This window comes from Parasteatoda tepidariorum, chromosome X1 (genome assembly GCF_043381705.1).
Source record: "Parasteatoda tepidariorum isolate YZ-2023 chromosome X1, CAS_Ptep_4.0, whole genome shotgun sequence".
Taxonomy (NCBI): Eukaryota; Metazoa; Arthropoda; class Arachnida; order Araneae; family Theridiidae; genus Parasteatoda; species Parasteatoda tepidariorum.
The window spans coordinates 11,434,708-11,450,051 of NC_092214.1; the positions used below are offsets into that span (position 1 = coordinate 11,434,708).

At 28.6% G+C, this 15,344-nt stretch overlaps 1 protein-coding gene across 1 annotated transcript in view; it reads left to right on the forward strand.

Moving 5' to 3' along the window:
• The first annotated feature begins 587 nt into the window (after window positions 1–587).
• LOC107436185 (uncharacterized) overlaps window positions 588–15,344 on the forward strand; it is a 40,839-nt gene continuing 26,082 nt past the window's right edge. The window contains exon 1 of the mRNA XM_016047790.2: window positions 588–728. The gene's annotated coding sequence lies outside the window, so the exon portion shown is untranslated. The remainder of the gene's footprint in view (window positions 729–15,344) is intronic.

Genomic DNA, 15,344 nt, shown 5'->3' on the forward strand with positions numbered 1-15,344 from the left:
TTTAATTGATTGCAAAGCTTTAAATAAACATTTCACATTTCAAAAGTTAAGCATATTTCGTGACTCTTTTTTTACGAATAGTCTGCGCTGAACTATTACGTTCTTCGCAAAGAAAAAATATTGAGTGAATAAAAAGAAAAACTTTTAGGAGCGAAAACAGTTTCTGAATCTCAAAAAAACAAACACAAATTATCAACTTTTAAGTCATACCTTTATAATGTCTAAAATACTCCATTCGTCCTAAACATAGGAATATCGATACTCATTTACGTTATATGAAATAAAATACGAATGTAAACAATTTAATAAAGAACAAAAAATAATCGGTTAGGTTGCTCTAAAAAAATTAGAACAAGGCTCTAAAGTTCGGCTTGAAATAATTTTGTTGATCTTTTTCAAACCATTTCAAAATTCAGCATAATAGTACTTTTTAACATGCAAATGCTGATAGAAAAATGGTTTATTTAATATAATAACCTCGAAATGATATTTTATTCCATTCGAAAAACATCTCCAGTAGCGGAACTCCAAAGAAAATATTTTTGGCCGTTTGGATATCAAGAAATAGCAAAATTGCGCCATTTATAGTTTCCCCTTGGCGATAAAGGCAACCCTAAGCTAAAAGTTATCGACCTCAAAGTTTCCCTCAGTCAGTCAGTCAAGTATGTTATTGATAACACGAGTTTCGGAGTCAAGATAACGCTATACATTGAATAGAAATTGTACAAGTAAGACATTTTTATGTTATTTATTTGTGTTGCATTTTTATAGGCAGTTTAATAATATTTTGAAAATTTTCTATTTATTTTTGTTGAGACAAGGAAAATTAATGCTTTATTTAGGCTTTCATTTCCCTTATCTCAACTAAAAAAATAAATAAATAATGATATAAAAACTTTTCTAAATATTATGAAACTACCTATTTAACATTGCCAGTCAATTAATTGCAAAATAAAGAATTTTCCAAAATAATATTTTTACTATATAGATTTGTATATTGCATTACATTATGTGAGTTGCTTAAATTTATTTATTGCGTTTTATAACAAAATCACTTAGGATATTCTACACTGGTCTTTTTTTCTTTTTTTTTTTAAAGTTTATTTACATGTTATTTATTTAATTTGTTCACAAATATTTAAAACTATACTTAAGTACACTCTATTTTATAGAAATAAAATAATTTATATTTTTAAAAAAAAACTTTTTTAATTGAAAAGATTAAATTAATACCTAATAAAGTGAAAACAGTATTTTCTTGAATTTTTCTAGAAATCATTATCAACTTATTAATATTATTTCATTTTTCATTCTAAAAATTTATTTACTTATGTCATTTTTTATTTGTTTGCAACCATTTTCTGTTTCATAGAAGTGTAATAAAAGGGGTGCCAACTTTCTCTGTTTTGTGGGCAAATGGTTTTTAGTGGTAGAAAAAGTTAAGTTTAAATTTTTAATTATTGATTTAATTAATTTGATTTCGCGTGAAATTAAATTCCACGAATAACTCAAAATGCTTTTTTGTTTCAGATATCATTCGCTATCACTTTAAAAATATTTTGCCTCAAGTGACTTTATTATTTTTTTTCTGATTAAAAAATTTAAATTGATGTGTTTATAAAAACGTTAACAGCATTATTTTTGATAATAAATTACTACTTATTTTTAATTTTTTATTCTAAAAATTTATTATGTGTCATTTTTTTAATTTATCGATTAAAAAATATTTAAATTTTCATTAAGGTAAATTCTATTTTACATAAAATTTTAATTATTTTTTAAACTTTATATTTTTTATCAAAAAAAAAAATATATAAATAGTTACTATAGCTCATAGAGTGTAAGCAGCAATATCTTAATGGAAAAGATTATTAATATTATTTCATTGTTCGTTACATTAAATAAACAACATGAGAAAATAATAAGTTACTTATTATTTTTAATTCTTTATTCAAAAAATTTATTATGTGTCATTTTTTTTTTTTGATTTATCGATTAAAAAGTATTTACATTTGCATTATGTGCATATATGGCAGTACTTTTACTTTCGTTACTTGTACCGCCGGTACAATTAAAAAGTACGTACTTTTACTTGTACTTCGTTACTTTTTAAATTTAGTACTTTTACTTGTACTTTCGTTACTCTTTTGGGGAAAAAGTACAAGTATTTGTAACTGAAATGTCGAATGAAATCGTTACTTTTTTCTAAAACTCGGCAAGCTTTCTAAAAAAAAAATTAAAAAAATGCTTATGTTTTTTTAATTTATAAAATTAATGTGCAATATATATGCATTCACAGCTAACTTCGTGTTTAAATACCTTGACCTTTTAAAATTGTCATTCCTGAAAGGGAAAAGACGGCTCTTTTGAAGAAGAGCTTCATAGTAACTGTAATAAATTATTTATCAATCAACTCAATTAAATTCAATAATAATTCTTAATTAAAGGTAAAGGCAAAATTACCTTACCTGCAATTTCTGTTTTTCTTCAATTTTCCCGGTGAGAAGATGGAAAGCTTTTCTTTCCCTTTAAAAAGGATCGCTACTCTTGTAAAAATAAAAAGATGTCAATAATAAAAAGTAACAAGTTCTGCCATTAAAGGAGTTAACTATTTCTTTTTAAAACATTTAATATTTAACACAAAACGTAACAAGAAACATAATTGAAAACGAAACATTAAGCTTTTTTGAAGTGAGCATAACATATCAACCTCTTCTCTCTGAGGCGATCATTCCCCTTCTGTTTACAAAACTTCCGCCTCGCTACAGTTACAGTTAAAATTTTAAAGTTAGATTGTTCGTCGCAGTTTCTCGACAGTAACATTATTAAAACAACAGTTTGTAAACCTTTAAACAAAGCTATTTTAGATTGCGTGCGCGAAAGGTTTCGCGATGTGAAATCGCAGGACGGTTTATTGTTTGCAGGTCTGGTACCTTGAATCAAATTTAATTGGTTGGAAGAAAAAGCTAGGGAGGAGGCTACAAAAAAATTGGAAAGAATTGTCCAAGCTGCTATAAGTAATAACGTAATGCTATAAGTAATAATAACGCTACCCTGCTATAAGTAATAACGTAACAGAAAAAAACCCCAGGGATTTTAAATTTTCTAAAGTTGAAAATATCATGCCAATCACCAGCGACAGAAGAATTTCTGGCATACATGAGCTCAAATGTCGAAACCGAAAGCATATCAATTTTGAATCGATATCCAATCGTAAAAAAATTATATGTGAAATATAATACTGCAGTACCTTCTAGTGCTCCCGTGGAGCTCTTATTCAGCGTGGCTAAGCACGTTCTGAAAAATTCTCGTAGCAGACTCAGTGAAACCACTTTCGAAATGCAATTATTTTGCAAAATGATTAAAAATATTAATTAGCAAGTTATTTTAATTCATTTTCGAGTTTTATGCATTTATTTAATACATTTTAAATAAAAAATGTTGGATTTTGTTATTACGTTTTTCAGTTTTCTTTTTGAACTCACTAATAATACATTTTTGTCTTAATACATTTTTTACTAAATACATTTTTACCTAGTACATTTTTTACTAAAATTATGTTTATGCCCGACCTTGTCAAACAAAGCCCAGTCAAATCTCTAAGAACTTCAGAACTATTTGTGCTATTGAAAACTATTATAATTACTATTTTAACTCTTGAAAACTCGAAGGTATTAATTTAGCCGCTGATACTAAAATTCGTTTACAAATTTTAATTATTCCGTTAGGCAGAAATGTTCGGAAAATGATTTTCTCGCATGACTTCAGCATTAGCCATTGTTACAAATAAAACTGTAGACTGTTCTGTTTCAACTTATACTGCACATTCAATTATTTTTTACTAGCTCAAAGATCACAAAGCTATCTGAAATCCCGTGTTTGCTTTGTTTATGTTTGTGCTTTTAAAACGCGTTTCTATAGAGTAAAACAATTTTAAATCAATGGTAATTTAATTAAACAAAAATAATAAACTAAAAATTAAAGTCAATAGATAAAATTTCTTTTTCGTGCAAATCCATAAAAAGTTTGATATTAAAATTATATTTGATTTTAAAATTATATTATACGATTATATTATAAAACTATATTATAATATTCCTCCGAATTTAAAAATAAATTAATATCCATAACTTTCAAAATTAAAAATAATTAAATAAATAACAACAATTTTGCAAAAACATTAAAGAACATAAGAATATTATTCAATAAAATTTTAGGTTACTTTGAATTTTCGATTTCCTAGAAATGTACTTTTAAATCGTTACTTTTTTTGTTTAGTACTTGTACTTTTACTTGTACTTTTTACTCGTTACTTTTTAAGATAAGAACTTTTTACTTTTTACTCGTTACTTTTTAAAAGTAACGTTGCCATATATGATTATGTGTCATTTTTTTTCAATTTATCGGTTAAAAAATATTTAAATTTGCATTAAAGTAAATTCTATTTACATAAAATTTTAATTATTTTTTTTAACTTTATATTTTTTATCAAAAAAAATATATAAATGGCTCATAGAGTGTAAGCAGCAATATCTTAATAAAAAAGATTATTAATATTATTTCATTGCTCGTTACATTAAATAAACAACATGAGAAAATAATAAATAACTCATTATTTTTAATTCTTTATTCAAAAAATTTATTATGTGTCATTTTTTTTTGATTTATCGATTAAAAAATATTTAAATTCGCATTATGTGTCATTTTTTTTCAATTTATCGATTAAAAATATTTGAATTTGCATTAAAGTAAATTCCATTTTACATGAAATTTAAATTATTTTTTTAAAATGTATATTTTTATCAAAGAAATACATAAATAATTACAATAGCTAATAGAGTGTAAGCAGCAATATTTCACTAGAAAAAATTATTAATATTATTTCATTGCTCGTTGCATTAAATAAACAACATGAGAAAATGACATTTTCGACTACCTGACGCTTCCTGCAGAGAATATGGTACGCATTTACTTGATTCATAAAAAATTTTAGAATATAAAATATTTAGAACGACAATTCACCAAACATCAAAATGAAATTTAATAAGAAGTAGCCATAATTTTTTTTTTTACCTTTCTTTTATATTTAAATTTCTTTTTTTTTAAATGATGAAATTTTGGTAAATTTATTAAAAGTAAAAAGGAGAAACAGGACACAAGAGACTCACAATTAAATGAATGGAAATTAACATAAAAAAAGCAATTAATAAAATGACAGACAATTAAAATATCTAAACAAATGACTGATTAAAAAAAAAACGTATGTTGAGCATCATAAACTAAATGAACAAAAATTTTAAAGAAGAAGAAAATAAAACTTTTAAATTAATTAAGAAATATTTTTTTCTTTCTGTTGCATAAGAATTTTGAATGGATATCGCTGATCTGCAATCGGTTCTACTCTACAGTTTTTATGCAATTTAATACGTCATATTCCTAACCAGGATTTTTTAAAATTATCTCCCCACTTCTCTGCTACGTAGGGAGGAAGAAAGCGATAATATACTTCAGTTTATGATGTGATAAGCTAAGGTCACAAAAAAGATATTATGTTTTTTGTCTTAAGTGTTATTTTCAAAGGAGCAGTCTATTGCATATTGATATATATATAAACCGTTCTTTATAAACTTTCAGACAAAAAATAAATTAAAAAAATCATTTGAAAACAAAAATTGTATCTTTCCGATCAGATTTGAAATCCGCACACCTGAATTAGGTATGACTTTTATAAAGGCAACCAAAAAATTGCCCCCCTATTTTATTCAAATCAGGAGTCGAAGAAAATTTTACACAAGTCAAAAAAGTTGCTCTGTCCTATATATTAAAAGAAGAAGTTCCTGTTGGACAAATATTTCTTTGTGATAACTCAAATGGATAGTATGAGAATGATTATCACACATTCAATGTATCACATTTGAGAAGTCTATGTTAAATTCAACTATTGTAAAAGTACATAAATTCCAAAAGCAGCAACTCAGTTGAAAAGAAAAGGATATGCAAATGAATTCTATGCATTAGTTGTTTCATAATATTCCCGAAAGAATATTTTTGTAATGAGATGTTTATTAATGTGTCTTTTCTCATAATAGCTTTGCATAATTTCAATATTTTTATTTCTTCAACGTTTATGAAAAGCAATGTAGGTAACATTTTTATAGTTCTAATTGCGCATATATAAACTTATAATAATAATACTTTCTGAAGATGATGCGGAAATCTAGTATAAGTTGGAATCGAGCTGTTAAAATGTCCGGAGTGTTCGAATTGACTGCTCTGATAGAAATATAGGAATTATCTTAATTATTCAAAAATCACTCGCGAATATCTACTTAAAGTGTTCCATTTATCTCGATCAAATTTTTTTTACAACTTAATTTTTAAAATAAAAATATGCTGATTTTATGTCTAAATATATATTTAATAATTAATTATAAAAAATGTTAACACTTTTTTAGTTTAATCCATTTAAATGCTATTAAAATGCATTTAGATTTGCATATGCATGAAATTTTAATGCTAATTTCTAAATTTTTAATATTTGAATGAAAACGACAATAACCTAATCTAATCATATCGATGAAGTTCCTGCAATTGAAGGCCTAATATTCTACTTTTCCCATCGTTGAAGCACATTTTCAACTCCATGACACTTTTAGATGGCAGATTAAGTGCAAATGACAAAGTAATAATAGTTTTAAAATAAGCCATTATTCTACTTTTCCTATCGTTGAAGCGCATTTTCAACTCCATTTTACTTAGATGGCAGGCTAGGTGCAAATGATAAATTAATAGTAGTTTCAAAATAGGAATGGTTAATTTAAAACATTCTTTGGGCATTTGTTTTAAAATGATTCATTTCATTCTATTATCATCCTTAAAAAAATGAAGCAAATTTCCTTTTTGGATTAAAATAAAGCAGAGGTACGCATTTAAGACAATTTTTCTTCTCGCCATTAGTTACGTTTTAATTTCGATTTCCAATAATTTGTGTTGATTTTTTTTAATGATTAATCATGTATGAAGTAGACTTTTTAGGTCATTTGAATTGAAGTTTCAAAATTCATTTCACACTTAATAAACGTGTAACGGTATTTGTGAAAGGTGGTCGAGCGAGACTGAATTATTAGACCAGTTCCTAAGTAGTATGCAAGTCGAAACTGTTTAAAAGTTGTGCTTTAGTACTGAATATCAATATCTGGATTGTTATCTTTTGTAAGATATGGTTTTTAAGTTGATCAAATGGCTTGAAATGAAGTCGATAAAGAAATAAGAGTTTTATGACAAAAAAGTTTGTTCTTTGAAATACACTTCATGCACAATTATATACTACATTTTATACTTTACACATTTTTAAATGAGCCGTCACTTTTTAAGTTTACTTTTTCATATATCGAGATCTTTAAGGATTAGAGTTTAAATGAATTTAAAAATATTGGCAAAGGTGAATCAATTTTGGTGATATTATGAACACTATAATATGATTAAAGTATTAATTATAATGATTGCTCCAAATGATCACTTTCAGTAATAACATCAAAAGGTATACACATTGGCTTTACTGAATTATTTTTCCAACTAATTTTCAATGTAAAAAATAATACAGTCGGACTTCTATTTAACGAAGTTGTTAAATCTCGATAATAAGTTCCTTTTATGGAAAATTCGTTAAATAGAAAATCACCTTTTGAAATACTTAAATAACACAACAGGTTTTAAATTCATAAACACTAGACATAATTAAAATAGCAATTGAACCTTTATCTTGTAAATTAATATCGACTATTTATTTTATAAATCTTAACCATAAAAATAAAAAAGAACTACATGGAAAGCAAGAATAGAGAAAAACATTATCCAGTGTTACACTCACGCTACATACATATTTAACTAAAAAAAGCTAAATTTATGTATAAAATTATAGCTGCATTGCATTTATTATAAAAATAATTTTAAGCATACATTACCACATGCATTCTTAAGTTTAATTACTACTGATAAAATCCGTTAATGATTGAATTTTCTGTTTGAAATGGAAAAAAAAAAAAAAAAAAAAGGGAAAGGGATTTTACTGCTTACTCTAAAAGTTAAGTGGCTTCAAAAGTCAGTTCAAGGTCATTTCACCCATAAAATACGTTAACAAGTTTCAAATGTCCTGAAATATTTTGGGAAATAGGGAAAGTGGATCTCAAAGAAAAGTTCGTTAAATAGAAAATTCACATCGCTATTTGGAAGTTATTTTACGAAAAAATTTCCACAATGCTCTTGGTTCCTCGAAAAAAATCGCAAAATGGAAGTTCGTTAAATAGAAGTCCGACTTTAATTAAATTTAGACATGTAACAGCACGAATAATTAGTTTAAGTAATGTTAACAATTAAATATTCTTGATAAGTAAATGCTATGTTAAGCAGTAAACTAATCATATTACTGTACTTTTCGTTTGTTTTATACTGTAGAAACATAGTAATCTTGCTGAATATTTTTGGTTATTTGCTTTGATAACAATTATATTATTTGAATAACAAGCACTCTGCAATTGAACGGAAACAAAAAGCAAACAGTAAGACATGCGAATTAAATCTAAACAAAATTAGTTCAAAATACAAAGTCGCAAATTCACAAACAAGGTGAAGTTCGGAAATTCACTTTGGCATGAAACTTTGTATATTAGTAGTAAACAGTAAAGGTATTCAACCACACTAATAAAGCGCAGTCGATTCCGAGAAAAACTCATTGAAAAATTTTTAGCATAATTTGTATACTACAGTATATCAGGGCTCTCGGTATCTCAAAGTTGAAGGGACGATAAAAAAATTTCGAGATAACATGTTCCGAACTAAATATGTTGGATAAAGTAAAAAAATATATTCTAAGATAGTACTCTAAAAGGTAGAGTTATAAAACAAAAAAATAACTACTAATAAATATGTATGTAATGATAGTTGACTGTAAGTCTAAATACAATAATAAAAATTTTATTTTTTAGACAAAACTAATTATGCATTAAACAGAAAATAATTAGTTTACTTACCTTATGATTTTCAGAAAAAATTAATTTTATATTTCGAAAAATATTTGACATAACACGATTTTGAGAAGTACGAGATATCGAGAGTTAAATCTATATCGGTCACAGGCCTCGCAGTGGACTGATCGTTAAGTAGAATACCGAAGTCAAGCATCACTGGGATGGGGGACCACTTGGATCACTCTACGAAGGGACCAAGGGTGTGCGGTATTGGTCCGCGTTAAACTGTTCTACCGTAAAATGCTCGACTTCGCGCATAGATCGTCGGACTACCGAAGCGAATGTGCCATCCCCTCAGCAGAGAATCAAAATTGTGATGGCATGTATTCGGATCATCATCAGAGATGTTCCAAAAGTGGACTTATTTCACTTATAAAAAGAACGGCACATTGAAGCTATCAGTTCTATAAATTGAGTTTGATTTTATTCATCGAAAAAAAAGATGAAAATAATGTTGTTGTTGCTTATCCTCTCTGTCTGACGGAGTCAGACAAGATCCACGAGTTCGCTGACTGAAAGGAAGTCGAAGACTAGGAGAGGATTGCCATAGAGATCATCCTTAGAGAGTCCCATGCAACCCAAGAGGTGCTCAGGAGAAGCCTGATGAATTTGGCTCTTGGTGCAGGTGACGAAGATTTTCCTGCCCTCGTTGAAAGTAAGGCACTTGATGTGACCGCTAGCAAGCCTTGATAGAACAGTCCGGGTACGTCTGTCACACGGGAGGCCAAGGGGCAAACCAGGTTTTGATCCCTTGTATTGGTACAATCATGGGTTGGGAGTGTTTTCCACTCCTCCGAGATTTTTGATTTTTCCAGAGAATATAACTCCAAAAAAGTAATGAAAATAATACCTCATTTCTCTAAAAAAGAATGTCTTTGATGTTGTCACCTTTCAGTCATTCAAGATGGCAGTGAGGAGGGGACATATTGGACTAAAAGGTTTTCCTCTTTTTTCTTAACTCTATTCAGCTACTTAATTTTTGATACAAGTCATTGTGTAGCTAATAAAAGAAATACGGAATATATATATATGTATACACACACACTGGTGTGCAAAACTTAAGCAACAAGTGCGTTTTTTGTCATAACTCTACAAGAAATCATCCGATTGACATAAATTTGAATATGATGTACATTATTTTGTACTTAAACCATGGTAAAAGAATAATGCCGCAGAAATGAATATAAAGCTTTAAGTAGGGTATGGAACAAAAAAAAGGCTTTATTTGACATATAGTGGCGTTACATATGATTGCTTGAAAAAGCGTAAGTACAACTGGCAGATGTTCCCTAGTATGGGATATGCCCTCCCCTTACTGCAATTGTTGCTTGGCATCGTCTCTCCATGCTAAGCACCAGATTATCCAGGAGTTCTTGGGGTAAACGTCTCCATTCCTCCTTTAACGCATCTTTCAGCTGATGGGTGCTACCAGGAGGATACTGTCGTGTCGCAAGACGTCTCCCTAATGCATCCCACGCATGCTCTATGGGATTTAGATCTGGAGAGTAAGCTGGCCAATCCATTCGTGTGATATCTTCACTTTCCAGTAGCTCTTGAACATTAGCAGTACGGTGTGGCCGGGCATTGCCATCCATAAAAATGAAGTCTGGTCCAATCGAGCTCCAACCTCTCTCCAGATCAACTGACGTTGAGAATCGCTTGTAGCACTAAAACGACTCTCATTTGTGAAGAGGACGCGACTCCATTGATGGTCGCGTCCTCTTCACAGATGAGAGGTGAAACGGTGCTGCCGATGGCTAACTTTTAAAGGTATACAGCATTCAGGACGTCTAGCAAATAAGCCACCTTTGTGGAGGCCACTGTAAATCTTGATACTTGTCGTCCTGTGGCTGTGCACAGTTGCTGAGATATGGCTCTCGCTGAATGAAAACGGTTTCTTTTCGCCTGGAGGACAATGTAACGGTCATCTCTTGGTGTTGTTTTCCTTGGACGGTCACTACCAACCTTCCGAACAGCTGTACCAGTAGTTTTAAAGGCATTCCAAGCACGAGAAACAACACTTTTGTTGATCCCGAACTCTTCGGCGACACTGGTCACACTACGCCTCTCCTCAAGCTTCCCAATCATTCTTCCTCGAGTAAAGTCGTCTAAATGATTTCTTGAAGACATGTTTCACAAAACAAATCACTTGCACTTGCAGCGAATGTCTTTAACTACGGTGGTCTTCTTCCTTTTATCACAGCTTTGACCTGCGCGCGCCGATCCACAAGGTTTACGTACACTTACCTACGACGTTTTATTTCTAAAATTTGCATACAAATAATCTTTCTACTAAATTACTTGCATATTATACTGCAATTTCATGGCTATATATATATATAAATTATTAAAATAAAATTATTTTTAAAAAAATTTATTTATTTATTATTTAAATATTTTTAAAAATAATTTTATTTTAATAATTTTTCTTCCTCTCCTGTTATTACTCTTAATTATTTTTCATACTTTTTCAGCATTTTAACTTATTTTATGAGTTCTATATACAGCTTATGCGCAGTTAATAAAACTTATTGATTTTCTTTGTTTTTCTCTCTTTTTTTTTATCCTTTTTGTCTTTATTGTGCTATATATATATATAAATGAAATAAATTTTAAATATTAGATTTGTTTCCAATGGAATTAGAGATTTACTAGAATTTTATGTTACATATCAACTCAATAGGCATATTAAATATTATTAAGTAACACACTAGATAACAAAAAGTAATTTTTGAGGTTCTGTTATTATAACTACAGTTACATTTATCATATTATATTTATTTATGTGAGCAAATTTATCAAATAATTTAGGATTATATGAAATGTATTTGTTTTGTGATTTCCGCAAATAATAAATGAAGTAAAATTTACAAAAAATTATTTTGAACGAGGCCTGTTTGAAGGGTGGATAGATCCACACTAATAATTGACTTTCAAGCTCAGCCTGGGCAAGTCACTAAGGGAGCTGTAATTTTTCCTAATCATTATTGCTATTTACAAGAAAATTAACAAAGATCACGTAATGGTAAGCACATAATAAATTCCCACAAAGAAATATAAAACATACTAGTGTCTAACACAATTGGAGCCCGATTTAACGAAATGAAAGGGACCAAAAATATTATTCGCTAAATGGAGGGTAAAATATAAATTGCCTAATTTTATGGAATATCTGTAATAAGCAAATACACAAAATAAATCTTCTTATTCAGGATTCTTACTTATCTTTCTGAAGGTGACGTAGAGATGAAAATACTCCTTTCCAAAGCATCAGAAAAAGTAACACTGGAGATCATAGACGTCGCTATTCATTGTTTACTTCATAAAATTCATTAAATCGTTGTTAATAGGGGTTCGTTAACCCGGGCTTTGACTGTATATTGTTTAATATTAGTAAAAAAAAGAATTCCGTTTGAATGAACCGGAGCGGCGTTCAGCAAATCGGCTTGTATAATATTGAAGAATTTAGTAACTGAAGTTTTGGGTAATATATATTTGAGATATCGGTATTTGGCATATTTCGTTTAAGTTCATAGATAAATAGATTTCATGAAGAAAAAAAAGTAGATGACTATTCGGTAGAATGATTTGAACTGATTTATTGTATTACAGATTGCCAGTAAAATTTTTCAGCACTCTTTTGGAATCTTTCAATATTTGTTAATAGTCACATAATATTTTATTTTATAGCCGTTATTAAACAGCCGACCCAATTTTGGGTTTACTACTGCCAATGTTCAACTCCGTGGCTTTGTAATTTTGAACCCAATCCAGAAGACAAGAAAACTCCTGGATCATGGGTTGGGAGAAATTTCGCTTTCATGGAGGACTTTTTGAATGAACTAGCCAGCTTTTGCGTTACATGGGGAGGGAAACCACGGAAACCTCCCATGGTCATCCCAACGGAAAGGGAACTCTAGCCCATGATCCGTCTACCACTGAGGCTATTTTACGTCAGCACGGTGATCGGTGAGAGCCGGATGCAGAATTCTTATCGACCAGCCATCACTGGGATTCGAACCCGGTTAACTTCATTGTAAGGCGAACGCTCTATCCCCTGAGTCACCACGGTTCATCATATTTTATTTGGGAATGAGTAATAAAAAGAATTTTTTGCTAACTTTATATTTTAAATGATAAAAATTAAAAATCTTAATGTATGTGTCAAATAACTAGCCAGAGATTTCCATTTTTGCTACAAATAAATTATCACTACGTAAAATTAGAATTTCTTATCATGTTTTTAGCTCAATGAATAAACTTATAGAGAAAATTCAGAGACGAACTACTGTGCGCAAGAAAAGGAACACTCTGAATTACTTTCGATCTGATGATCGGATTTTCACATACAAAAACTAAATCATCATAAATATGCTGATTAAAGATGAGTTAATAAGTTACGAAATCAAATATTTAAAATGTACTTTCTCTGAATAAACATACCTTTTTTTGACGGGTTTTGGATATCTACTCCTCAAAATAAATTTGGAAATAATGCCCAATCTGGAAAATAAGAACACAATAGTTTGCAAAGTAAAACATTTGACTTTTTCGAGAATAATTTCAATCTTCATATCGGATTGCTTTAACATGCTACTCATATAAAAGTGTTCTAAAATTCTTACATATTTTAGCTGTATAATAAATTTATTCATATTCTCATAAAGTTTACATGTATATAAAATAATCTTATAATTAACTTCTATTTACTTTGTTCGAATTCATATTAACGCTCTGCCTGTGCCATGTGTATATGCTTGATTAACAAACTAATGATTGAAGAAATATTGTACATTTATGATTCTTGTTGTATCATTATTATAAATTTATTGATTCTTATGCGTCCTTTCTGTAATCATATATTTTAGTGTTACAGTATAACTACTTTTCACTAAGTTGGTTTAATTGTTTCACTAAATATTTGAAAATTTTGTTGATTATTTGCAAAGTTATAGCCAAAAAGATGCAAGACAAAAAAAATTTGTATTTTGTAAAAATGTTCCATAAGCATGTAAGAGTTTACAAATAACAGCCAAAGTAATCAGCCTTTTATTTCATCTATCAATCCATCAATATATTTTTTAAATCTATCATTCAAGTTGATTGCTTTATTTTCTGGCATTGGGTGTTCAAAAATACTAGTTTTCGTTCGTAATTCATTGCCGGTCTCTTAAATCTTTGAAAGCTTTAAAACTTTTTATAAGTATGAGAAATTCCATGACCTAAACACCAAAAAAGTATTTCTTGAGAAATAATTTTAGTTGGCTTTAAACTACTTTTTCTTAATTCTGCTATTCAAACTTTTTTCAATGTATCCTTCCTCATCAATTATTGGTCCAGTTTTTAAAATATTTTTCCTCGCTTTAATGCTATTTTGTGACATCTAATATGACTAATAGTTCAACTTTACTTTTAAAGAATTGAAAAAATGTGTACGGCGTTGTTTATGGAATACTCTATGTGTGAAATAAGGATAATTTTTTTTGTATATAATATAAATTTATAAAAATTTAAAAATTTTTTGAGCAAATTCATTTACATTCCTTCATTTCGTATGACAAACAACTATATTTAACTTATTTTATGCTTTAAGTGCATTTTTCTGGAAGCTAATAAATTTTCGAAAAATTTATTAGTGAAAAATAAATTTTTAAAAAGGAAAGCTTCAGGATCAAGATTTAGGAAAAAGTTTTAAAAAAAAGTGAGTTAATTATAAAACCGCATTTAACAATTTCGTGCTTAATAAAAAATAAAATTGCAGTGAAAATATTTTGTTAATACTATTGAATGATTTCTCAGTTAAGTCTGTATCACGGCTTAAAGATCAGTACATAGAAATAGTTTCAATCACATAAAATCCTGAAGAAAAAAATTATAATTTCAATTTATGTTTTTACGGTGCAATTACCATATTATGTTATATTCTTATACCTGTTTCATTTTCAAACCTCATTGATACAGATGATAAACTATATAGTTTAAAATTATTAATCATAATAATAACATATTGATCAATTTCGTTAAATTTAATTGATGTAATAATTGTACTCAATGAAAAATTAAAGTTGAGCTACAATTAAAAAAATTCTCAAAAATTTCAAAGACTTTCTTTCATATGATTGTTAAATATTTCCAATGTTTAGAAAAATGTTCAGATAATTGACATTTTATTTAACTCTATAGTTTATTTAAAATTGCAGAAACACTACATAAATCCGTCTCAATTAGTTAGACAAGCTATTCATGAAATGGTGGTTAGTCAAGGTAAATCCCTTTCGCATCTTTTATTCTTAGAAAATTTTCCCTCTGATAGCTAAG